Source organism: Pongo abelii, chromosome 11 (genome assembly GCF_028885655.2).
Source record: "Pongo abelii isolate AG06213 chromosome 11, NHGRI_mPonAbe1-v2.0_pri, whole genome shotgun sequence".
Lineage (NCBI taxonomy): Eukaryota > Metazoa > Chordata > Mammalia > Primates > Hominidae > Pongo > Pongo abelii.
Window position 1 is genome coordinate 79,461,908 of NC_071996.2, and position 26,361 is coordinate 79,488,268.

The following is a 26,361-nucleotide window of genomic DNA, read 5'->3' on the forward strand; positions in this document are numbered from 1 at the left end:
AACTTTTGTTGGATTAAGTCACTGATGTTTGGAGACTGTTCATTACCACAATAAAATGCAGCCAAATCCCAACTAATCCAGGAACTAACCTTTTGTTCAGAAAATACAGCCCTTCTAAGTCATAAATCCATATTCTCTTTCCACTAGCTTATTAAATGATTTATGTATTTTCCATCCTTTTGGTATACTCTCAGATGCCTAAAATTACCACAGTGACCTTGGATTGGACAAGGTAGTTGTCTTTTAGCCATTAATAAATATTGCTACTGTGGAATGAGTGAGGGAAACAGAAGAAGACAAGGTTGGCCTTTTGAAAATAATATGGTATCAGGTAACGATGTAAAAGAGAAAAAAATACAGAAAAAAGAGAAAAAGAACAAGAGAAAAATGAAAAGTCTATAAGAGAGAAAAGTAGAGAAAAACAAAATAGAAATGCTGGGCAATTTGTTTCAGGTTCACCGTAACCAACTGCTTGTTGTTGGGTTCCACTCTAGAAGGCATCTCTCAGGATGTCTTTGACCCTCAGCACCTTTTTGTGTATGTTCCTAGCATACTGAGGTGCTCAATAAATGTTGATTGAAAGGGTAAATAAAGGAATAAATTTCCATTTTATAATCCTGGAAGCATATATTACTTTAAACAGCTTATGACTATGAATGGACATTCCATTGCACATTGAAAGGCAGTACAACAAGTGAGAAGGGAACTAGAAATAAATGAGTTTGAATAGCTCTTCATAACCTTTAAACCTGAGTCCTTGCAAAGAGCAACTATGAGGTCAGAGCAATAATTCTTTGTCCTAAAAACAGGACACCACTGATAACTCAGAGCCGTCTGTTGAAGAAAGTGTTTCAAATAAACTGGTTAGCAATGCCCTTGTTTTGTTTGCCTCTGGATGGGAAGAACTTGGTGCAATCAGCACCAAGGTGTCTATAGCCTTGATGTGGTGGGAGATGAAAGTAGGGGAACTGAATAATTTATTTTTTCAAAACCTTGAATGAAGCGAGAAATACTGATAAAAAGGAAGAGTTGTGAGTCATTCTTCTGCTGATGCCAACTGGGAAGCTCCAGTAGTATATTCCCCTGGTGATGAAGTAATTCACTTTTTCTGAGATTAACATTCTGTAGTAAGGCTGTTCCTCATTCAAGGTTGCTCACAGGTAAAGTTAATAAGAGGCAGAGTCTAAGAATTCAGAAGGAAGTTTGCCTTTCCATGGGGAGAAAGCATGCATGCAATCAGGGTCTCTAGTCTGCACGCACGTGCGTGTGTGTGTGTGTGTGTGTGTGTGTGTGCGTGCGCACTCATATGCACAGCTCAGATGTCCAGGACTTGAGATGAGAATGGAAAGCTCTGAATAAGAAAGCTGCCACACAGTAGGCTGAAGGAGGATGACTACAACCTTTAGGCTGAAAAAAAACACACTACATGCTGGCATGTATCCTTGTGGATATGTGGAAACACAACAAAAGTATTGGTCCATCCTGGCTGCAGTTTTAAAGGAAAGGAAGATCTCCTGGCATGAACATCTCTTGGAGATGAACGCACTATACATGCAAATTCAAATCTATCATCTTCCACCAGTTAACCCAAGCTACAGTCCCCTTCCATTTATTATCAAAGGAATAAGCATTTTTGTTTCCCAAGCTTAACTCCTCAAAATCATGAGCTTTTCTTCCCTACCTTTCCCTTCATTCGAACTCTTTCCTTTCAAAATGTTTATTGAATTCATTATTATCCTCTCCCTGCCTGGGGGTTTATCTAGCTAGTCTAAATTCTAGATCATTGCCTTTCTATAGGAAATATAAAACACACAAATAATGAAATACCCATAATCCAAGGCAGAAATCATGAGTGTTATAGTAACAATGGCCTCAAGAGCTAGACTGCCCAGGCAGCTCATATTTCATACAATTTTACTATTTTAAATAAAATCAATTTGAAAAAATCATTATGTTGAAGAATAAAAATGTTTAAATATTACCTGATTTTTTTTCTCATTTCTTTTTTCCCTTTTGACCTTCCTCCTTCCCCATTCAAGAAGCTGGACATGTCTCTGCTGTTTAACTCAAGGAAGGAATAAGACAATATTAAAGAGAAGAATTCTTTCCCTGACTTGCATATTTCCAAAGCTGAGCCCCTCAGGGATGTAAAGACTTAAGGTAGAGGCAAAAGATTTGGGAAAAAATAATGTGAATTTAAGGTAGGCTTTACCCTTATACCTCTTACCAAAGAAAAGATTCCCAGGATTGATTAATGGAAGGGGATATTTGGAAGGAAGCAATGGGAACAGAGATGTTGGTGGGCTTAGGTCCCCAAAAATAAGGACCTGGGTCCTGTCCACCAGTTTTAGATATGGGAAGGTGACAAACCCCCCATAATGGTTTATGGGACTAGAGATAAAGGAAGTAAAGCTTAGTAAATTGGTTCTGGAGGTTGATTCGGCATCATTTGGTAAAATTGAAACATTGGAAAAATTTTTACACATATACATAAAAAGCTTTGTACAAAAATGTTTATTGCAGCATTACTTCTAGTGGAAGAAAGCTTCCCAACAACCTAAATATCCATTAATAGAAGAGGGAATAAATAAAATGTGAAATATGTTGACTGCAGAATATTGTATAGCAAAAAAAAAATGGTTAAAACAATAGAAGACAGTACAGAGGAATTTAGATCTTAGAATCCAACTGTCTTGAGAGTTAAAGCCTTAAGAGTTAAACTCTAAGTGCCTCATTTTACAGATGAGAAAGAATGGGGGACCTGAAGGCCAAGTGATTTCTTGAAAGCAGGCTGTTGTTTAGACTTCCAACCTGGCCTGTCATCCATGATGTCATTAGATGCCCCAAGCTACCTGGTATAGTTCAGTCTATTCCGGGAAGCAGAACATCATCCCCTCTGATCTATTAGTCTAGCACAGAAGAACAAAAAGAGGAGGGGAAAGGGGGAAGAAAAAAAAAAAGGTTGCCCTTGTTCTTGAGGTCACAGTTCAGATGAAGAACAGAATCATAATATGAAACCATAAAAGCCACTTAAGTGGCACAGTTCTCTTATTTCCCACATTCACAGCTTAAGGAGTCTTTTGATCATCTCCGGATCTCCATTTTCTTACTAGCGAAACAAGGGGTTCAGCTAGAAAGAATTATCATCGACTCCTTAAGTTCAAACTAGTCTCCTTGTAATGAATCTAACTTTTAGCTATGGAATCTAAGCTGTCTTGATTTCATGGTTGAAATCTACACTCACAAAATATTTCATACACTTTCCCCAAATCTCTTGTCTATGCCCTAACAGTTTCTTCTGATTGGTGAAACCTAGAGACCGTATCTGATGCTTCTTTTCCAATATTTAATTCTCAGCACTCTGATAAACTTCTGGGAAGAATTTTCTGCCTTTGTTTTAAAGATAGGCACTGCATTAAAATCTCGATACTAAATGGCAATCCAGGCACTTATTTTTTCAAGACTGAGATCCCAGTGAAACGGCTTTGGCTTCATCACTTTGCAAGCCTGAGATGGGAATGGACCCCTCCACCTGCCAGCGCTTACCTCTCGGCATGGTCTGATGGGCCGAATGGGAGTGGGAGTCAGGAACTCCACGGTAAGTACTAATTGTGTGACTGACTTGGGGCTGTGACATCAGAGAAAACTGTTCTACTTCAGGCTTCTTGTGCAAAGGAGGAGAAAGTTGTAAAGAGAAAATTTCTCTGAAAAGTACATCATGCTCCAGAGGCCAAATGTGACAGTCATTAAGGAAGCAAGAGGAGATGGCTTCTTCCCCAGCCATGACGGGATCACTCATGGTATCCCCACCCACGCTGCCAGTGTGTCACAGCTCAGCCACAGAAACACAGCAACTTTCATGCAAATGGCTCAAATTCACTTTTCGCATTTAAAGTAACACATTTTGCAATTAATGGTTAATTCATGTGACCACCCATGAGTGAAGGGCATTTCCGTCTCCCACATCTTTAATGGCAAATAATTAATGATGTGTTAGAAATTAACAACAATTAACAGTGCATAAGAACAATGGCAGAAGGTCAGAGACTCTGAAGAAATGCGACGTTTAGCTTCTCGGGCAGAATCTGGCAGTTTCAAGGAGGGAGACTCCAGGCAGAAATGTTTCCCTCAGGTACAAATATACCTCAACTCTTGCTCCAGAACATGGGCCCAAATACAATCACTTTTTAAGATTAAGTATATTGAAGGAAATAAACAACTACCCAGCACTTCTATTAAGCTTATTAGTTTTGCTAAACAAGCAAAATGGTACAACATATTAAATTTTTAGCTTAGTATTAATGAGCATTGCCTGAAATATAGAACAAATTTCTGATTTAGCAATTACATGATCATTTTAGAATGTAGTAGGGTCTAGTGAATTTCTCGAAAGAACTCTGAGTAACATGTAGATATAAATCACTTATAGAAACTGTATGTGTATATCATATTTTTGTGTTTATAGGATCTCTGCAAGTATTACTGCTGTATATAGGCAAGTTAAATAAATTGCCTTAACTTTATCTACATGATAGATAAGTGGCAGATAATATTACTATTGGAGTGTTGAATTTCCCAGCCTTGCTCTGTGCACTTTTATCCTATTTTCCAAAACAAAACAAAAACAAAAAAACAAAACAGAAGTCCTTGGGCCAAAGTCTTATATGTCTCAATGTTGAAAATAAAGTCAGAGAAAGTGAGTCAAGCTCAAATATACAAATTGATGATCTAACCAAGGATATCCACCAAGGGTATCCTACTATAGAACAGGCATGAGATATATATATTCTGCTTCCACCCACAAAGTAATTATAATTACATTACCTGTAATTATAAACATAATTAATTATATTCCTGCGGCGCTTTAGAGCTTACAAAGTGCATTCACATACATTAATTATTTAACCTCATCTGCACCTGGGAGGCAGGCATAGCCGAAAACCCACAGAATAAAACCACCGGCTTCATATTGAACCCAGATCTATTGCTTCCAGGTGGCCACTTCCTTCTTTCCATCTTGTGATTATCCCCTTAAACCAAGCTTGTTCTGAAAATGGGGGGAGAATCCATTTTCTGGAAGCAATGATATTTCTAGCTTCTTGGTCAAGCAACTTCCAAACCAGGAAAAGTGATTTTCAGGGAAGGAAGAGCCCAAAATTTGTGGGGAGGAGGCACCAATGACAACTACCTCAAGGCTCTGGTTTGGCTCAGGCACACAGGAGCAGTTGGTGGGACCTGAGCCTCACCTCTGTCCATGTTTTCATAGGCAACAGTAATTCAAAGAATGACAGACTTTTAGAGGTAGAATAGAAACATGTCCTGCACGTCTAGAAAGTGTGCCTTGCTGAAAATGCAAAGAGAGCCAAACTCCACAGCAGCTTATGGAAGGAACCACCACGATGAGACCTTGCAGTTCAGCCCTTGTGCTTTGCAGGTTAGGGGATCAAATGTGCACTCCTCTGCCCGCTTTTCAAGGTTCCACACCCCCCTTCTCAAAACCCCCATATCATATTGGATATGCGGCACACAGCTTTCTAGCCCCATTTCCCATTGCACCTTAATATCCTAACCAGTCACCCTCCCACAACCGTGCAGCTCTCTGTTCCTGTTCCCATTCCTGGGCTCCTCATGTGCAGGCTCTTGCCTGCTGTTAGTGGATTCAAATCCCACCCAGCCTTCAAGGCCCAGACCAAGGCCCACCTCCTTTCACCAGATATAAGGGAAGGTAGATTGTAGCCCTTCTAGGGAAGAACTTACAGTCTTCTCAGAGAAGAGATTTGTATTCGAGTAGCCATAGAAGTTGGAAGATGTTCAGTGAGTGGGCATAAAATGGAGCTACTTAAGTATGGACCAGCAGATCAGTATCACCTGGGAACACATTAGTAATGCAAATTTTGGGGTCCTACCCTGGACTTACTGAATTAGGATCTCCAGGATCAGCTACGGAGTCATTGGTTTAACAAGCCCTCCAGGTGAATCTGATGAATGCTAAAGTTGGAGAGCCCCTGCCTTAAAATAAGTGAATTTATGGGAAGTCAAAGGAGTAATTGACTTCCAGGGAAGTCTTCTAGAAGAAATTGGCATTTGAGGGTTGGCCCTTTAAGACTGTTAAGATTCAGACACCTGGAGAGGAGTGGCAGGCATCCCAAAAGTAAAGACGATGTGAGCAGAGACCCAAATCCAGAAAGGCACAGGGGGTCTGGAAACAGCAAGGACTTCCATGTGGCCAGTGCTCAGGATGGCTGGAGAGGAGTTGCTGGCAGTCAAGTTTCAAATAATAACAACAACAACTTGTATTGATCCCCTATGGTGTGCCATGAAGATTTCTAGATGCCGTATTTACAAGAATTCCCTTATTCTATTCCCATAACCCTATTGAGGAGAAAGTGTTATTAGATGATCCCCATTTAAAGATCAAGAAGCTGGCAGGGTGCTGTGGCTCATGCCTGTAATCCCAGCACTTTGGGAGGCTGAGGCAGGCAGATCATTTGAGGCTAGGAGTTCGGAACCAGCCTGGCCAACATGGAGAAACCCTGTCTCTACTAAAAATACACAAATTAGCTGGGCATGTTTGTGTGCACCTGTGATCCCAGCTACTCAGGAGACTGAGGCAGGAGAATCACTTGAACCTGGGAGGTGGAGGTTGCAGTGAGCCGAGATAGTGCCACTGCACTCCAGCCTGGGTGTCAGAGTGAGACTCCGTCTCAAAAAAGGAAACAAAAAAAGAAGATGAAGAAACAGAGGCTTAGAGAAAGTAACTAAACTATCCAAATCACACAATTTGGGTTTGAATTTTCACAGCAATAAGGATATAAGTTGAGCTTTGAGCTTGGCAGCTCCAAGCTTAGAGCTTGACTTTAGGGCAATTTGGGAGCCATCTAGGGGTGGTTGACAGGCAAAACAGACGGTTGGCAAGGAGACCAGTGCGGCAGCCATAACCCAGGAGAGAGATAATGAGAGTGAGGATTAAAATTAGGGCCAGGGGCATGAAAAGGAAGGGGCAGATTCCAGATAGTGCAGGGTCAGAGGAGCAAGACTTGACCAGGGATAAAATGGAAGGGACAAAGGAGAGGCTGGGGTCAAAAGTCTCCTGGGAGCTTACTCTGGGGGGAAGCTAGAGTCATTAACTGAAGCAGAGAACAACAATAATGACAACAAATAGATCATCCTCTTCTTCATATTGGATTTTATTTATCACACACTTATATACCAGGTACTGTTCTAAGAGCTTTACATAGATCAGATCATTTAACTTTTACAACAGCCTCCAGAGGTAGTTACTATTATTCTTCCCATCTTACGGTTGAGAAAACTGAGGCACAGAGAATTTAAATAACTTGCCCAGGACCACATAGTATAGCCTTCCTCGTCTACTCTTGCTGTAAAATAGCACTGGCATCTTGTCAGGGATTGGAATTCCTCAAAATGATTCAATTATGTTTCTTTCAAACTTGGAAACAAACAGAACTGTAGCCAAGTAAAGCAACAGGTTAATGAATCCAGTAGTTCTCAATCTTCCCCATGCACTAGTATCACCTGTGGTGCTTTACAAACTTACCAGTGTGGGGATCCCACATCCAGAGATCAGGATTGTGTTGGTCTAGGCTGATGCAGCATTTGTTGGTTTGCTCGTTTCTTATTTAAAGCTCCCCAGGTGTTTAATGTGCACACAGCACTGAGTCTACTGAATAAATCAATTGACAAGCAAGCATTTATTGCTTACCTACTATGTGGTAAGTGCTGTGCTCCATGCAGTGGTAGATTCCAAAGGTGATCAAGATACACCCCAGCCCTCAGAATTGATATCTTCCAGGATTTGCATAAGGCTAAGGAAAAAGATAGAAGAAATTTGGTAGCAGAGCAGAGGTGGTGAACTTAGCTAGTGACCCAGAATTAATCCTTGGAGCTTGCTGGGAGAAATAGGGAGTACTGGAGAAAAACAGTGTTTACACTAAATAAAACAGATAAAGAAACCTCCAGAGATTGCTGGGTAAAGTTATCCCTTCACTTTGGAGGTCAACTGGTATAGACCAATTCGTCATCCTCTATCTCCTTTCTATGCAATAGGAACTCTGAATGGCTTGTGTATCCAGGCGCAGATCAGGCCCTGGCGCCAAACCACCAATGGCAAGGCATATCTTTTTTTGGGCCAATGGGAAAAAAAGGAAAACATTTCAGCTGCTGCTAAGTCCCAGTGTCTTTATTTGAACTTCCCTGGAACAGGCAAGTTAGTGGTATTTATGGCTTACAAGAATTTCCATCTTTAAGTTTATTTTCTTGTTAAAGATCAGCCATCCCTCTACCCAAAACAACCAAAGACAATAAATCAAAGCTTAAATAAGAATCAAAGACTTATCTCTCCAAGTAGGAATCCCTATAGTTGCTAACATACTACATTTTACTATCAGGCATCATAAGAGGTTAAGTGATTGGGAGGCAGGGACGAGCTTCCCTTCAACTGGGTATGCAGAAGCCATGGAAATGAGACCAAATGTTGTCCAAACTAAGGGAGGAAGAGCTGGGCTAGCATTTTCCAATGAATTCCAGCACCTCATGCCACACTTACCTCTCCCAAATGACGCACACTGTGCTGTTGTTATTCTTAACTGATTCTGCCAATTGATGACTACACTCTCCAATCTGGTTCCTTTCCCTTTTGCAGAAACAGTGGTGTCAAAACAAGCCTGTCTCATTTCTGAATACTGAACAGATGTACCATTCTATCACTGTCAGTGAGGGAATGACAGTGGAGTTTGGCAGCAGCCTTAAGCCAGTGCCATAAGCTGCTGATATTGTAGCAAAATGTAAAAGAGGTACTATTTGGTGCCCACTGGCCTGCTCTGTGCTCTTGTTGTCCACACCTGCGTTCAAGTGCGGTGTTAGTGACAGGCCCAGACAGTGGCCATTCTACCCTAACACCCAAGTTGTTCCCATGGCCCACCTACCACGCATTGCACATTTTGGGGGGGACATTTACTTACTGCTCAAAAGCAGCCTTTTTCACAGATACAGTAGAAGGGGCCCATGGAAGTAGGCCTTTTACTACCAAATATGTTTACTGATGAAGTTACCACATTGTCCAAAAATTTTTGTTTCTGAAGAATTTCTGAACATGTTTTTTCTGAAAAATCTTGATCAGTGTTTTCTTTTGGAAAAACTTGGGAGGACTGCTCACTCCCTCAGAACTTCTCTTTTAAAATGCAGTTAATCTTTGGAATTTAAGTTCCACATCTTAATGCACTTTTATTATTTATTCACCATCACACAGAAGGTTTTCCAGGAGTAATAACATATATACAGAGACTACAGAATTTAAAACCTACAAATCATGGTCATGGAAATGCTTTGTTCTCAAATGCAATCCCATATGGGCAGATAGGGTCCTAATCTCCCTAGTATTGAAAATGGCTACCTGGCAAAGACAAGGAATCAACCTAAATGCCCATAAATGACAGATTGGATTAAGGAAATGTGGTACGTACATACCATGGAATACTGTGCAGCCATAGAAAAGAACAAGATCATGTCTTTTGTGGGAACATGGATGGAGCTAGAGGCTATCATCCTTAGCAAACTAATGCAGGAACAGAAAACCAAATACTACATCTTCTCACTTATAAGTGAGAGCTAAATGATGAGAACTTATGAACACAAGAAGGAAACAACAGACACTGGGGTCTACTTGAGGGTGGAGAGTGGGAGGAGGGAGAGGAGCAGAAAAAATAACTATTGGGTACTGGGCTTAGTATCTGGGTGATGAAATAATCTGTACAACCAACCCCTATGACACGAGTTTCCCTATAAAACAAACCTGCACATGTACCCCCAAACCTAAAATAAAAGTTAAAAATTAAAAATTAAAAAAATAAAGTTGTAAAATCCAGAAAAGAAAAAAAGAAAATGCTGCCTTCCTAAGAGTGCTTTTGCTTTCTATGGGGAAGGCCAGGGAAAGGAGACAAGAGGGAAACAGGCTGTCATCAGCAAAAGTTTCCTCCAGAGGAAGCAAAGCCTGACCTCAGGATTTCTTCCTGTCATAAGGGGGCTGCATATTGCTTTTGTCCTCCAGGGTTCAAAGAGAAACCTATCTTATTCTTTTCCTCTGAAAAAAATTTTCTCCCATTCCCTCCTCCTTTTCTTGAAAAATTTAAAAGATACAGAAAAGTTAAACTCTCACATTCATACTTCCTGGAGTTAACAACTGTTAACATCTGGTCATATTTTCCTCCAGTTTTTTTTTTTTTAAGAAATAATATGTTTCAGATTCCAAACCTAATCCCCTCTAACCAGCCTACTCTCCTATATCCAAGAGAAGCCACTTTCATGAGCAGATGTGGGTCCTTCCAATCCATTAAAATATAGACATTGTATACAATCAGGTATGCCACAATAAATAGCATTGCTTTCTGTATGTGCAGTGTTTCATTATTTACATAAGTGGCATCATTCTTGATAGTTACTGCAACTTGCTTTTTGTTTCTCCTTAACATTGGGTTTTTGGTGATCTATCCATATTGAGCTATGTAGATCTAGTTCTTCCCCTTCCTTGTGTATATATCACATTTCCAATCCACTATTGATGAATGTTTAGTTTCTTTCCAGTTTCTTAATATTTTCTACAATGGTGCAATAAACATTGTTATACTTGTCTGTTTGTATAAACATCTAAGTATTTATGTAGAAAATATACACAGTAGTGGAATCCATGGGGCTAGGATATATTTCTAGTTTGCTTAAGTGCTGCCAAAAGACTCCCTAGTGACTGTTATGTGCCAACATAAGATGATGGAACCATTTCCCCCACATGCTGGCCAAAGCTTGATGTTCTTGGACACTAAATTCATTTCCAATTTGATGGTTAAACAATAATGCCTAAGTATTGGTTTTATTTCTCATTTCCATGCCTATTAATAAGTGTAACTACCTTTTGCAGGTTTATTGGCATAACAATTTTCTTTCATCATATCCTTTGTGTATTTTTCTGTTAGATTATTTGTATTTTTATTACCAGTTTATAAAGGTTCTACCTGTATCCTGGGTAGTAACCTTTTGCATATTATATACACTGAAAATGTCTTCTTTTCTTTTTTTTGAATTGGTAATATATGCATATGATACGAACTTAAAGAGTTACAAAAGTGCACAGTGAAAAGTTCCCCTTTCACATCTACTCCTCTTCCCCCATTCGGTTTCCCTTCTTAGACAAAAACCAGTGCTGTGGTACACCCTTCCAAAGAGTTCTATACATATACAAAAAATAGTCTACATGTTCCTCTATAGTTTTTTAAATAAATTTAAAAGATTCAGTCTGCATATTGCTTTTTTCACTTAAAAATATTTTAGACATCATTCTGTAAGCTCCATTCAGCTTATATGGAGCTATTTCTTTTTCTTTCTTTTTATTTTAACGGCTACAAAGTCTTCTTTTTCTATTTATGGACCAGAATTTATTCAACTAGATTCCTACTGATTGACACTTCCAATTTTGTGTTATTAAAAATTTGCTTCTTACCAGAGGCTGGGAAGGGTAGTGGGGGGGATGGGAGGGGAGGTAGGGACAGTTAGTGGGTACAAAAAAAATAGGAAGCATGAAAAAGTTCTACTATTTGATAGCACAACAGGGTGATGATAGTCAATAACAATTTAATTGTGCATTTAAAAATAACTTAAACAGTATAATTGGATTGTTTGTAACACAAAGGACGAATGCTTGAGGGGACAGACACCCCATTCTCCATGATGTGATTATAATGCATTGTATGCATGTATTAAAACATCTCATCTACCCTATAAATATATAAACCTACCATGTACCCCAAAAATTAAAAATAAAAATTTTTAAATAAAAACAATTGTGATTCAGTGACAATTCATATTATTTCATACATGTACAAATATCTGAAGGATAAATTCATAAAGAGAACTAAAGACTAAGTGCCTTTTTAAAAAAATAGATTTTGCCACATTGTCCTCTGTAGAGTCTGTACCAATTTATACTCCCATCAGCAATGTATGTGTCACTTGTCTTTTAAAAAGATTAATATAATAATAACAGATAACATTTATTTTGTGTTTATAATAGGTCAGGCATATTTCTAAATCCACGACTTGTATTTTACAGAAATCATTATGGAAAATGTCAAACATGAGTAAAATAAACTAAAATAATATAGTGAACTCACTTATACCCTCCCTCAGCTTTAGTAATTAATAATATATGGCAAATCTCCTTTCATCTGTACACCCACTCTCATTCCTTTCCCCACAAACCTGCTGGATTAAAGCAAATGCCAGGCACTGTAAAATTGTAATCACAAATACTTCAGTAGTTCCTCTAAAAAACACAAATCTTTAAAAATTACCACAATATCATTATTATGCCTTAAACGTTAACTATTTCTTACAATTTCTTAATAACCAGTCAGTATTCAAATTTTCCCAGCTGACCCACAAACATTCTTTCACATTGGGTTTCTCTGAATTAGAATCCAATGGATGTCCCTCTGTTTTATTTGGTCACTGTGCCTCTTAAGTCTCTTTTTGTCCCTAACAACACTCATCCCTTTTGTTTTCTCACCATTTATTTATTAAAGCAAAAAAGCATCATATGTCTTACTCAGTTGTCTTAACCTTGTTTGTAATGGGGTCGAGGATTTGTTTGGTTTCGTTTGCCATAAAAGGGGTGAAATTTTGCTATTGTCAGATTTCGGTACCTTTTCCTCCACGGTATGTGTATTTTGTATCTTGTTAAAGAAAGCTTTCCCTACCCCAAGGATACTTATGTATTTTTTTCTCACAGGTATAGAATTATATTATTTACATTTTGGACTTTTAATCTATCTGGAGTCTATGTTTGTATATAATATAAGATAGAAATCTCATTTTATTTTTTCTCTGGTATACAGCCATTCTCTACCCTTTCTTCATTGGTTTGCAATGTTGTCTCTGACACGAGCTAAATTTTTCATATATACCTGGCTCTGTTTACAAGCTCTCTCTGCTGTTTGATTAATCTACATATCTGATCCTACTCCAATACCACACTGTTTTAATAACTATAGCTTTTTAATATGTCAACACGTTGTTGGCACAGATTTGCTTAAAAATTTTTAAGTACAATAAAATCAAGCCCTTTAGAGCCCTCCAATGTTCAAGCAATGATGAACTTTGATCTTAGGGAAAAAAATGACATTTGGCAGACTGTTGAAACTGAGATGGGAATCTGTGTTGTGCTAATAAATAAAATGTAAAAGCTAGATTTACTTTATTTGGAAAAGTTGTATGCAGTTCTTCTACAAGTACAGGACTTTGACGATGACTTCTCAGATCAACAAAGGATTTGCTCTTTTCCTTCCCTTCTTCTTTCTTCAGCCTTCTCCATATCAGCGTGGACAGGGAGAAGTGGAGGCTGAAAACTCATGAATCCAGGAGTTAGGTGAGGGTGAATATTCAAATCCTTGCTTTACAGATTAAGAATAAGAAGCCCCAGAAGTGGGAGATGGACAAACCACAAATCTCAGGACTCTTGTTATTTGTGTCCTGCTAACTACTAAATTTTGTAGATTTAAATGCCCCAAAGAGCAAATAGCTGACTGGTCATGGTTAATTCATCAGACATGTACTGCTTGATCAATCTTGAAAACCTGGGAGGAATGGCTGCAGTGAATGTACTGATCAGCTCTCAAATGAGAGACGAGTATTTTTGCTGCAAAGGAAAAAAACACACAGAGCTCTAGAAACAGACCTGTCCCATTTCCCCGAGGCTGATCAAGGAAACTACTTCTACCCTATCTCAGTATGAGGACCACTCCATGAAAGCAAACACTACGTTCTTTACTCCAAGGCTTCAAAGATCTTTGCCCATCTTCATAAGGCTGACTAAATACATTTTGATGGTAAAGTATGAAGAGGTCTAGACCCAAAGAAAATACACTTGGTGAAAATTAATTAGGAGTGCTGCATAGCATATGAAATGTGGTTTGATACATTGTGCAGAGAAAAAGACCTGCTCGAGTTTTTCAGTCTCCAATTTGACAAAGTCCAAAAGATAGTAGATTTCATAGCCAAGATGGGTAAAGGAGATGCTGTCTCTTTGGAGACATAAAAGGAGGGGTAAAAGTAGAAAATCAACTAATGTTATATTTTCTAAATGGTATACAGCAAAGAGTGATGCTGCCAACAATTCACTACAGTGGGGAAATGTAACTTTTGTTGGACACAATAAGGTCAATTAATAGGACTCTTATTTATTCATTCAACAAATATTTACTGATCCCTATTAATGCTGAGGAATCCATACTGAACAAGACATTCATGGTGCCATCGTTCATGGAGTTTCCCTTCTAGAGCTGAAAAGAAAACAAGTAAAAAAAAAAATGACAAGTTGCAATAATTTGTATGAAGGAAGCAGGCAAAGCACTGAGACAGAAGCCAAATACGGAGAACCTATGTTATGGGTGGTCAGGGAAGGCTCATCTGAGGACCAACGCTTCTATTAAGACATATGGGAGGCCAGGCACGGTGCCTCATGCGTATAATCCCAGCACTTTGGGAGGCCAAGGCGGGTGGATCACCTGAGGTCAGGGGTTTGAGGCCAGCCTGGCCAACTGATGAAACCCCGTCTCTACTAAAAATAAAAAAGCCGGGCATGGTGGCATGTGCCTGTAGTCCCAGCTACCTGGGAGGCTGAAACGGGAGAATCACTTGAACCCCAGGAGGTAGAGGTTGCAGTGAGCCAAGATCGCACCACTGCACTCCAGCCTGGGTGACAGAGTGAGACTCCATCTCAAAAACTAAAAACTAAAAACTAAAAATAAATAAATAAGACATGAGGGAGGCAAAGATCAAGGAGAAGAAAGTTCCTGGCAAAGCAAATGGTAAGTGAGAAGGCCCTGAATGGCAGAAGCTCAACATATTCAGGAAGCTGAAAGCGAAGCAGCAAGCCAGGGCCCTGGTAAGCTGACTGGGGGTGCAGGAAGTCAGGGATAGTGCTGGAGATGGGCCCTAGATGGGTCATGCGGGGCCTTATAAGCCAAGGTAATTCATTTGCATTTTTATCCTGAAAGCAACAGAAAGCTTTGGACAGTTTTAAGCAAGAGAGTAACATGATCCTATATGCATTTTATAAAAATCTATCTGCTGTGTGCAGAATGGATGGAAAGGTAGATATTTAAATAAGAAGAGATGGTGGCTTGGACTGGGGTGGAGAAGTGAAGAGGGAGAAAAATGGATGGATTCAAATATATTTTGAAATTGGGTTTGACTGGGCTTGTTGGCAGACTGTATTGAGAGGATGAGGAAAGGGGTGAAATAAGATAACTCCTAGTTTCTTCGTGTGAATAACTGAATGGATGGAATTGGCTTTTACCAATACAGGAGATATTGGGAGAGAAAGGGCACAAATGGGAAGTGAAAATGAAGTGTGGTATTTAGACAAGTTCAATTTTCAGGAATATAATTATAAAATTCAGAAGTTTGGGCTGGAGATAAAAATGTGGGACTTGTTAGCATGTAAAAGACACTGAACATGGGAAGGAATGTGATCGCCAAAGGAGAGAGTTTGGAGATGGCCAAGAAGGACCAGAACCAAAAGCCTGAGGAGTATTGACGTTTGAGGTAACAAGGTGACAAGGGATAAGAAGCTCACACAATTGCCTGGGGAGAAAAAAAGAAAAGAGTAGAGCACATTATGGTGATCAGACAAGGAGAATATCTCAGGAAGGAAGGAGGGGTTGGCTTTACCAAATCCTGCTAGGATTCTTGAGGAGCAGGACTAAGACAATTAAATAAGAAGAACACACCTGGGATTCTGGCTTCTAACAACAACTTTCTCAGAAGACTTCTACTCTTCTCCTTATGGCCTCTGCAGCAGAAGTTCAGGAATTTACTGTCCAGGAGGATTTGTTGGCCGAAGAACTATCACTGCCCATCTGAGGATTTCCCACTTGGAGGCAAACTCCAAAAGAGTCCATTATGGGAGGTCAGGAATTCAACACCTCTCCCCTGGATCACTGTACTGGATCCTTCCTCGCTGCCGTGATTCTGGACTTACCAGATCTGACACATTAGCTCAGCATTATTTCTTTTATTTTTTATTTATTTTTTTTTCTTTTATTATTAATATTATTATTATTATTATTATACTTTAGGTTTTATGGTACAATACTGCTCAAAATTGGCATCACGTTTTTCAGGGCAATTTGTCATCATCTATTAAAACTTAAAATGCTCATGCACTCTGACCTGGCATTTTTACCTCTATGTGTCTCTCAAGAGCTAAGATAAATGTTAAGGAATGTTCCAAAAAAAGTTTTGTTTGCCATAGTAAAAAAATTGGAACAATTTAAATGCCCACCCATAGAGAGATGGTAAATATTAAAGTATAACCTGTCAATACAGTTGAATGTTATGTAGCTACAGAAAAAACATGTAGTCTTTCTAGATGTGTTGACATGGAAAAGCAACCATGACATCTGTGTTGGTGCATGTTGAGCATGAAATTCCCTCTCCTTGCCTTCTAACAGATCTCCAGTTTTCCTTTGGTCTTCACTTCCTCCCCTTGGCAGCCCATGTGACTCAGACTTTACCCAATCTATTTGTTCCCCTAGAGACCCTAAATGTGAAGACCAAATCTCTCCTTAACTCTGTAGCCAGAGAAAATTTTAAACACCTAATCACATCACCTTCTTCTCCTTGACCTTAAAATAAAAACCAAAATCCCATAGAAAGGTTGGCATGGCCCTGTGTGATCTGAGCACTGACTGCCCACTCCGTCACATCATCCCTCTCTTGCTTGTTCTCTAGGCTTCTGGCACACTGGCCTTCTTTCTGTTCCTTGAATGACAATGTTTCTTCCTACCACAGCACTTTTAAACATGATGTTCTCACTGCCATCATCCTTCAGACAGCCCAAATGTCACCTTCTCAGGGGAGCCTTCCAGCCAACACAAGCTAGGTGAGATCTGTCTGTTTTTATTCTAAAAGCCATTTTGTCTTTTTCCCTCTTGGCCCTTCTCATGATGTGCATGCAGGCACTCACTGTTTGATGATTTCTCTGTCTCACTCAACCTCAAGACCTCTGAGGGAAGGACTGTGTCCATCTTGCTCAAGATTTTAGTACCCAGCACAGTACCTGGGGCATAGTCAGTGTTCCATAAATGTTTATCAAATGAATGAATCTGAAATTATGTCTTACACATAGTAGGAGTTCCACTGATAATGATTAAATGAAACTGAATTGAAAATGATGATCTCTCTTTGTCCTGTTAATTTTGATCAAATCAATGTATGTGGCTTAAAGTTTAAATATAATATATTCCTCCTTCCTCCATCCAAGCCATCAGCAAATCCTATCAATTCTACTTCTTCCGAAACACATTTCCAGTCTTTCCTCTCCCCTTCATTTCCACCACAACCACCCTAGTGCAGACCACTACCAGCTCCTATCTGGACTATTGAAATGCTTTCCAATGGGCCCCTGCCTCCACCTACATTTCTCTGTAGTCATTTTCAAGGAAACAGACAAGATACCCTTTCGAGTAAATCAGATCATGTCACACCCTTGCTTAAAACTATCAATCACTTCCCAACATAACTACAAACACACTTGAGATGCAGTTCAAATTCTTTACCCTGAAATCTTTTTGACATAATCTCATAATGTTCTCAGGAACTACCTGTACACTCTAATATACTGCCCTTCCTTCTATTCTTTGTATATTATCAACCTATTGCCATCTTAGGGCCTGCACTGGCTAGTACCTTTGCTGACAGTGCCCACCAGTCTGTCATGTCCCTCTACTGTAAATCTCTACCTGGCATTTTTCTTGTTTATCCTTTCAAGTGTCCTCTTTACTGCTATATTCTCTGTACCTAGAGCAGTACCAGGCCCCTAAGAGGCTAATGAATTTCTGTTGGATGAATGAATGCCTTTAAAAATTCTTTACTAATTGATTTCCAGCCTGATATAGTTTAGATATTTGTTCCCTCCAAATCTCATGTTGAAATTCGATCCCCAGTTGTGGAGGTGGGACCTAATGGGAGATGTTTAGGTCATGAGTTCTCAAGATAACGAGTTCTTGTTGTATTAGTTCCCATGAGAAGTGATTGTTAAAAAGAGCCTGAGGCACCTCCCTTCCTTCTCTTTCTCCCTCCTCCTCCTCCTCCTCCCTCCTTCTCCACCTCCCTCCTCCCTCCTTCTCCACCTCCCTTCTCCCTCCTTCCTCCTCCTCCTCTTTTGCAGTGTGATCTACGTACGGCTCCCCTTTGGCTCCACTTTGCCTTTTGCCATGAGTGAAAGCAGCCTGAGGCCCTTATCAGAAGAATAGGCTGGTACCATGCTTCTTGTACAGCCTGCAGAACTATGAGCCGAATAAACCTCTTCTCTTTGTAAATTGCCCAGTCTCAGGTATTCCTTTACAGCAGCACAAAACAGACTAACTCACAGTCCTATTACTTCACTGAAAGTACTCTCTTTTAGCCACTTCCAGAAATGGCTTTTTTGTTCTCATCCTCTTGAACCTCCCGCCTCCTCCCCTGCTGCAAATTGGATACCTCCTTTCTTTTCTTGTTTGCTTCCTTTCCTTTTGTGAAGCCTCTCTCTCACCACCCAGCTGACTGCTCCTTCTCTCTCCCTTCTAATAGCATCTCCCATTCTCACACTTTGAAAATCCTCCATGGTTTTTATTCCTCTCCATCTCTTAGAAACACCATCTGTCCCAAGACTTCCAACAAAATCTCTGCAGCCATGACTCAACCACCTACACCTCTTACCCCAGCCTTTCATTCACATTTCCGTCTTCTTTATTGCCCTACAATGTTTTCAAATTCCATGTGTTAAATCTTCCTCTTTCCCAGCTAGTTTTGCTTTAAAAAGTCCTCTTTAAGGTCAAAAGCACCAAGACTCATCCTTGCCCCGTAACCCAGGAATTGAGTTATGATTAATTCTTGCTTCCCTTTCGGCCTAAACAGCCAAGCTGTCATCTTGGCCTTCTGAGTCTTCTCTATATTTTTTGGATTCAACACCTTTTCCATTCCCATTTCAGGCCCACTCTACTTTTACCTACAATAATGCAAACTCTTCAATCTTTGAAAATGCCCCTTTTAGCTCTGAAAACTCAGAACCACAGGATAGTAGAATTGGAAAGATTATTTGAGGGAACCTGTCTCATTTTTTGAAATGGGAAAACTGAGTTCCAAAAAATAACTAGGATTTGCTTAATAGTGCAGCTAAGCATTCACGTTAGAGATTTTTCCACCTATCCCTCCACACTGTCTTGTCTCCAAAATATTCTTTCTAACTTGGCTTTCTTTTCTACACAGCTGCCATGTTGGTCTTCCTTAAGATGTAAATAATCCTGTTGTTCTCCTACACACAAAAAAAAACTTCAGGGACTTCTAATGCCTCAGTTAAGCTGAGAAGTTTACTCAGAATTCCTAGATCTACTGCTCTCAGATTTAAGCTCAAACTCCTCCACCCGGTATCTGGCATTCAGATTTTTATAAGCTGATACCTCTCCTGCTTATAAATGGAATGGAAAGGGAATGAATGAGTAGAGTATTGGCAGACAAATTTCAGAGGAGTATGAAGAGTTTTCTAAGAATTAAAATTCTTCTTCAATGGCATGGATTTTCTTGGGAGCTAGTGAGCTTCCTATGAACCTCAGTGTTCAAGAACAGGCTAGACAATACTTAACAATAAATATTAGAAAGAGAGCCTCCATTATGGTGGTGGAAGCTGGTTGAGATGAGTTCAGACTCCTTACACCTCTGAGTGCTAACACCCAGTATCCTTCCTGTCTTAATTGGCTTGGGCTGCTATAACAACTAGGTGGCTTGAACAACAGAAATTTATTTCTCACCATTCTAGAGGCTGGAAAATCTAAGTTCAGAGTGGCAACATTCCTGGGTTCTGGTGAGGGTCCTCTTCTGGGTTGCAGACTGCTGACTTCTTATTGTATCCTGACATGATAGAAAGAGAGCAAGCTATCTCTGTGGCCTCTTCTTATAAGGGCTAATCCCATCATGAGGGTCCTACCCTCCAAATACTATCACACTGGGAAATAGATTTCAGCACGTGAATTTGGAGGGGACACGAATATTTAATCCATTGCACTCCCCATTCTAGCCTACTTCTGGATTCCTTTCACATGCCACTCCAAAAACACCTGAACTTCCAGTTTGCCCCATATGGCCCTCCACTTTCCTATCCTTCTATTCCTTTGTTTATGCTATTCTTGCTGCCTACAATGTCTCTTTTAACCATCTCCATGAAACACATTTAAATGTCATTTCTTCTATGACATCTTTACAGATTCCTCCAATTGAGTGTCTCTGTGTCACTATCTCTACCTCTACCTCTGTCTTATCTCGCTCAACCTCCCTTAGCATAAAATCATGTAATTATGTTGCTCAGGATAGATTGGAAGGAACATTAATGGGCATCTGGTCCAAATACCTATGATTTTATTCTCTTGCCGTCTCCTCTCCCAGGGAGTCCTGTACATCATTGCTGGGTAAATCCACATACCCTTCCTTTCATTGCAATTTTTTCTGTTAGAAAACCTCCAGAAATCCCTGCGTCAAATCTGTGCCTCTTCATCCTGCAGTCAAAGTCACCATCAGTAGCTCCTGCTCCTGACTCTCTCACCAGAAGGGTCCCTCTCCTTTGATCCGACGAGCTCCATCTACTCCTTTACTCACATCCCTGTTCCTTCTTCCCTATATGTTCAGGCCATTCTCTCCGCCTGAAATGCTTTACCCTTTCTTCACTTATAAGAAATGTGTTACACTCCTCTCCAGGAAGACTTTCTTAATTATGAGGGCTACTGTTTTCATTTTAAATTTCTTAATTATTACCCATACAGTAATGAAATGCCTGTCTCAATACTGATGATGAATTGTTTTCTAGCTATTTTGAGTATTGACATTCTCTCTTCCTACTGGGAACATGAACCACCTCATCTTTCTCTTGCCCACTTCCACCCACTCAATGAATCAAGTACACAGGAAACCATAAACACTTGTTGATATTTGTTAAGCAAGTTACATCATTATAGTGGCCATTTTATCAAACAATAGCCAAAACTGTATATTGTGGTGAGAAGCAAAACCGGATAGAAAGAAAAAAATATGTATTTGGAAGGGGAGACCACAAGGAGAAACTGAATATTAGCAGTGAAACAAAGAGGTAATAAACCTTAATAGTTTCCTAAAAGAGCAGACATGATTGCTTTAATTGAAACAGAAGACATGAACACCGGAGATGTGCTCCTTTAACACCAGGAAGATGAATTAGAAAAGCTGCCCCAAATATTTTTTCTTGAGTGATGTATTATGTGATGAGAAGCTTGTAATACGTTATGGTTGCACCTTTGACATATGATTTAACCCGTTGATGCAAAGTCTGGATTTCTTGGTTTGCCTCTGTCTGCCTTTAGCTATTAGAAAAGATATTCTAAAATGAGAGCAGAAATGGATCCTTATAAGGGTTTGATGTGGCGGGTGAAGTCTTTCTGCAGATTTATGCCGAGAAATTAGAGTAGCTTAGGAAGAATTGCAAAACCGAACGCTGCAATATGAAAGTTATTCCTTAGAGACAGATCACTCTGAAGTCTGGCTCCAAGTGGTCTTCCTGCTTAAGCTTCCAGGCCAAATGATGGCAGACAAATATATTGCTGGAAATTGGAGATGTGGCATTTTCACTCTTCCTAATGTTTCAGACAGGTAACTTTTACTGCAGGAAAGTCTTTCATAGCAGAACTGAGCCAAGGTGTAGACCCTCATCTTGGCCCAGGTTCAGGGAGGTGGCCGGTGTCTAACAAGGCCATCAGAGGAATTTGTAAAGGGGCTTCTGAACATTCTGACATAAACTCAGTGAATTTGGGTTGGGGTGAAGAAACGGGGTCGTCTCTCCATGGAACCCCCAAGCATGCACTTCAAAGGCAATTAGCATTGCTGATCAAGCAAACAACTTGTACCTTACTATCTTTTATAGAAGTATTTAAAACTTTTTAACAAAACACATGCCTTCTTCATGTCACCACTATGCTGGTAGCTCTTATTTTAAATGTATTATGACTTCTAAATGCTTTTCTGCCATGCTTGCATAGAGCCAACCCAGCTACATCTCATATTTGGCAAGTTTAATGAGTTTCCTCTCCTATCTCTCTCTTCCATCATTAACATTGTTCTTGAAATGTGCAAGCAGGAGTGAGCTCAGCCCAACACTCATAAACCTTGTCCTCTTCTGCCTTTTGGGTCATGCTGACCTGGTCTTGGGGTAACTACTCTGTGGTCACATCCTGTTTGCTAGTTGAGCACCCATCTAATGGTGTCTTTGCCTCTATAGCATTTCCTCCAGATTACTGATGACTGCAGCACATGGGAGAGCATCAAAAGCCAGGGTACAATGCAACCAGAGTGTATCAGCTGCTTCCCTTCAATTCACCAGGCCGACCGTAAAGTCCTAAGTCCAGACTAGCCATGAACTGTTTTCTCACTCTTACCCTAGTCTCCTTAAAACTGTTCTCAAAACTATTTTTCTACTACTTTGCTGAGTTTAGAATAAATACCACCTTGCATTTGCTACGTCTTTGAGTTTTGATTGTGGCAATTAGCTTTAGCATCCTCTTTTATGTCCTCTTATAAAAACGATCCACCACCTAGTCCATATCTCAATTTCATCTTTAATATGGCTCCAGACTCCTCCTTCCCTTTGTCTCTCTTTGTTCCAGGTTACAGTCCTAGAATGAATACAGAGCAAAATTCAGACACTAGGCTATTTCTTTCCTGCAATATCTTTTCCCAGCATCTGACAAGTTCATAGCCTGTCTTTCTCTCTGGGATTGTTCCTTTACAGAAATGTACATGGATTAAATAACAACAATACTCACCATCAGGTTTGAAAGGCATGGGGGATGCAAAGTGCCTGACTCAGGCTTTCCCAAAAATCTGAGAAATGAATCTAGAGAATTCTGTTACTCTTCAACAGCTGTCTTTGAAAGGGAGAAGACATAGAGCAGATGTTATGGGCCCACCCAACAAAGCTGACCTCCTTGAGTCAGGTGCAAGGCCAGAGAGACACATAGGAGAACAGGTTGATGTGACCTAAAAACGTCATCTAAAACTTTCACCCCAGAATTTACAAACTGGGCATTTCCTTTGTTTAAAAAACTTTTGCTTTGAAGTGGGTGTTCCGATAACATGTGGGACTCTATAGCTCAGACAGAGGGTCTAACTTTTGGCTAAAACCAGGAGTTTCATTGAGGAAAACAACAGAATAACTGATTACAGGTTATGATATTCAATGAAACCTCAAGAACACTGTAGCTTCTCAATCCACTTAGGACTGTAATGATAAGCCCCACACTCTAAAAGATTTAACTGAGAGAAAAGGAAGTTAGCATATTTAAACCCCTTTCTTATTAACACTAATAACAATTAATTACAAACATTTTTTCTGATTTATGGACACCTGCTTAGCATCAGCAACACAGACCCACCCCTCCAATTATTTAGTGATACAATGGCACATTCATTTTGCTCTGTGGAGTCAAGCCTTTTCTAATTTCCTGTGTAGCCACCTTCAGCTCTGTGTATATCTTCCTATTTTAAATTACCAACAGGCCTCAAACATATTTGCCTGGTTTTGAAAGCAGCAGGAGGTGCTTTTTGAAGTTTCTGAAATACACACACATGCATACATGCATATGCATGCATGCACTCACATGGGGCACTCAATCCAAGTACAAGGTGATAAGATCCTTTCCGTGCAAAAGTTTTCCAAGTACTTACTCACACTCAGACATACAAAATTTCTATTTTTTCTCCCTTATTTTAATGATCTATCACAATTAGATAACTTCTTATTTATAACACTATTTTTGCAGTCACGAAGAAATACAAGATAAGTGATGACCAAAATGACTTTAGAAGTCAGCCTAGGACATTATTTTCTGCTATTAGTCCTTACCAATGTCAAGTGCAAAATTTAAATTAACAAGCGCTTCCCTTATTGGAATGACTTCAGCACTTTTGCTGCCTTCCATTGATTTCTATTTACTTTGGCAGCCACAGGCAAGAACATAATTCTGTGCCTGAAGAAGCACCCTAAGGCTTCACTAGGGTGTATAGATGCGAATGCCATGATGAAATGTTGCTGCGAGGTTATTCTAAAATTTAACATAACACAAGAGGAGCACTATTTATGTAGTGTTTCTACAGGCCTTACCTTCCTGTTAGCGTTGTGTTAGAGTCATCTCCTGGCTATATTTCTCATATTAACAACTGGTCTATAGTCCTTTAACCTAACAGTAAATATGCTGTCAAAGCCATTTTAATACTAAACAGCTTACCTGCAAATATGTCATATGCCAGATATTCTGGACCAGAGGTAACCTTGACCCCACACTAAGCTTGTAGGAAAAGCAGCTAATGCCTCTAAATCATGAGGTTACTGTTGGTGACAGGTGTGTATAAAGAACATTCTTCATTAGAAATACCAATAATAAATATTTCTAAGCTCCAAGTTGGCTTCAAGAAGGTATGAAAATCTATAGAAGGGTTAAAATAAGCTTTGGACTCATTGTACGGTTTTTTTCAATTCTTTATAAACTATTAGCCTCCGGTTTCTTAGAGTTGAAAAACCCATGGAATAAAAACAATCAGAAGATACTCACTTTCCTTTTTTCTCTTCTCCATTTTATCACCTGCAATAAATATCCAATCATATTATGACATATTCATCTACCAAAGATAGCTAGACAGAAATATGAGCTACCACATTTTTCTTGAACCCATTTCCCATATTCCGACATTTCAAACATTTGCCAACACCCAGTGGCTCCACCAGTTTTATCAATAATATAAAAATGAAGAAAGTTAAACTAAATTAAAAAAAATAAACTCAACTCTAGAGGACTACAGACAATATTTCTCATCCTGCTTTTAAATTAAGAATTTGTTGGTCCAATGTCAGCCTCAACTCCTCCTTCTGGGACTGGAGGAGATGCCGATAAGTGACCTTGATATGGAGGAAGAGAACCCAGCCTTCTATCACCGTAGCCAGACAGATTATCGTGCCTCAGTTTTCTTATAAAGACAAATGTTCCTAATAAAATCCTAAAGGGTACTATGAGAGGATGGGTACAAACCCACTTTGGGGACCAGAGCTTCCCAGCCCTACCATGGTGACTCTGGCCTTTCCTGACTCCCTGCCTAGCCTTCCACAGGTCGTGTCCACAGGATAGGATGCCCCAGAAGCCTGTTTGGTTGAAAGTTGGGTGGGAGGAGGGGCATGTTGACAGGCAGGAGGCAGTTAATTCAGCTGCAACTCAACCAGAGCACCCGAAGTATCCCTCTGGGGTAGGAAGAGGGGGGCATGGGCTCCTTTAATGACCCCAGATAGTCAGGACCTGTGTTTTATGTCTCATCGCAATTACAGAGAGACCAGGCCCGGTAAGTCGAAGCAGCTGCAGGGCCACATGCACATTAACTACGGATGTGCTGCCCCTTCAGATCTCGCCTGCACAGGCACTCCCCCTATCCCCCACTGGGCCAAATCCATTTCTTTGAAGCATTATATACAAAAGTCACTTCTCGGAAATTCTGAGTTACTTTTGAAAGATGCTATATACTTACTCTTCACCACTTTGAGACACTGGCTAATGATTCTCATAGAAAAACATTAGCCAGTCCCCCATATAAATGGGCTATTTCTAATGAGAAATTTTCTACAGCAGAAAACATCTCATGGTGTCTCCTGCCATTGCGGTGGGTGATTTCCTAAGCAACCTCACTAGCGCCTATCAGCAGGCATTATTCCATCAGGTCGTTGCCCTGCCTCACCTCCACACTCCCTTAGCTATTCAACAAACCTGTCCTGACTCCAACATGGAGATGCTGGGAACACGGCCATGAGAGATTCTGACAAGTCTTGACTTCATTCAGCTTCCCAGTCAAGGGACAATTAATTACTGTGATGTGGAGTGAGTGTGCAGGAAATTAGAACCTTATTAACAGTGACAATATGGTTCTCAGGACAAACACATAGAGCCCATCTTCACTTCATAAGGGAAGTTTTAGAAGGGTAAAGATGACTTTTGAACCACTTTGGCTAAAAAGGAATGTGTAGTTTTCTAAACCCAGATATGATTCCTACCTATAACCTTGGAAATTTACCAGGTTAAAGAATGAATCTAAATGTGAAATTCTGCCACCTTAGAATATAGCAAGGACTGGATTTTGTTAGGCCCTGCATCCAGTTAACAATTTCTTTATAAGTTGCATTCCTGAAATTCATTAGGAAGTAGTATTTGGAGTTTTAGAATGTGTGTTTCCATTAAACAGGTGTCATGGTAGCATTTC

General features: G+C 39.9%; 1 long non-coding RNA gene across 2 annotated transcripts; it reads right to left on the reverse strand.

Annotated features, from left to right (window-relative positions):
* Positions 1 to 7,169: 7,169 nt before the first annotated feature.
* Positions 7,170 to 25,764, reverse strand: LOC134759606 (uncharacterized). 2 transcript variants are annotated; one of them, XR_010136056.1, is made up of 5 exons: positions 25,636 to 25,764; positions 22,572 to 22,739; positions 19,857 to 19,956; positions 7,724 to 7,826; positions 7,170 to 7,467 (listed from the first exon to the last, which is right to left on the reverse strand). It is a non-coding gene; the product is annotated as an uncharacterized LOC134759606 (long non-coding RNA). The 2 variants fall into 2 exon arrangements; XR_010136055.1 differs by having other exon boundaries at positions 25,612 to 25,764.
* Between the last annotated feature and the right edge of the window lie 597 nt (positions 25,765 to 26,361).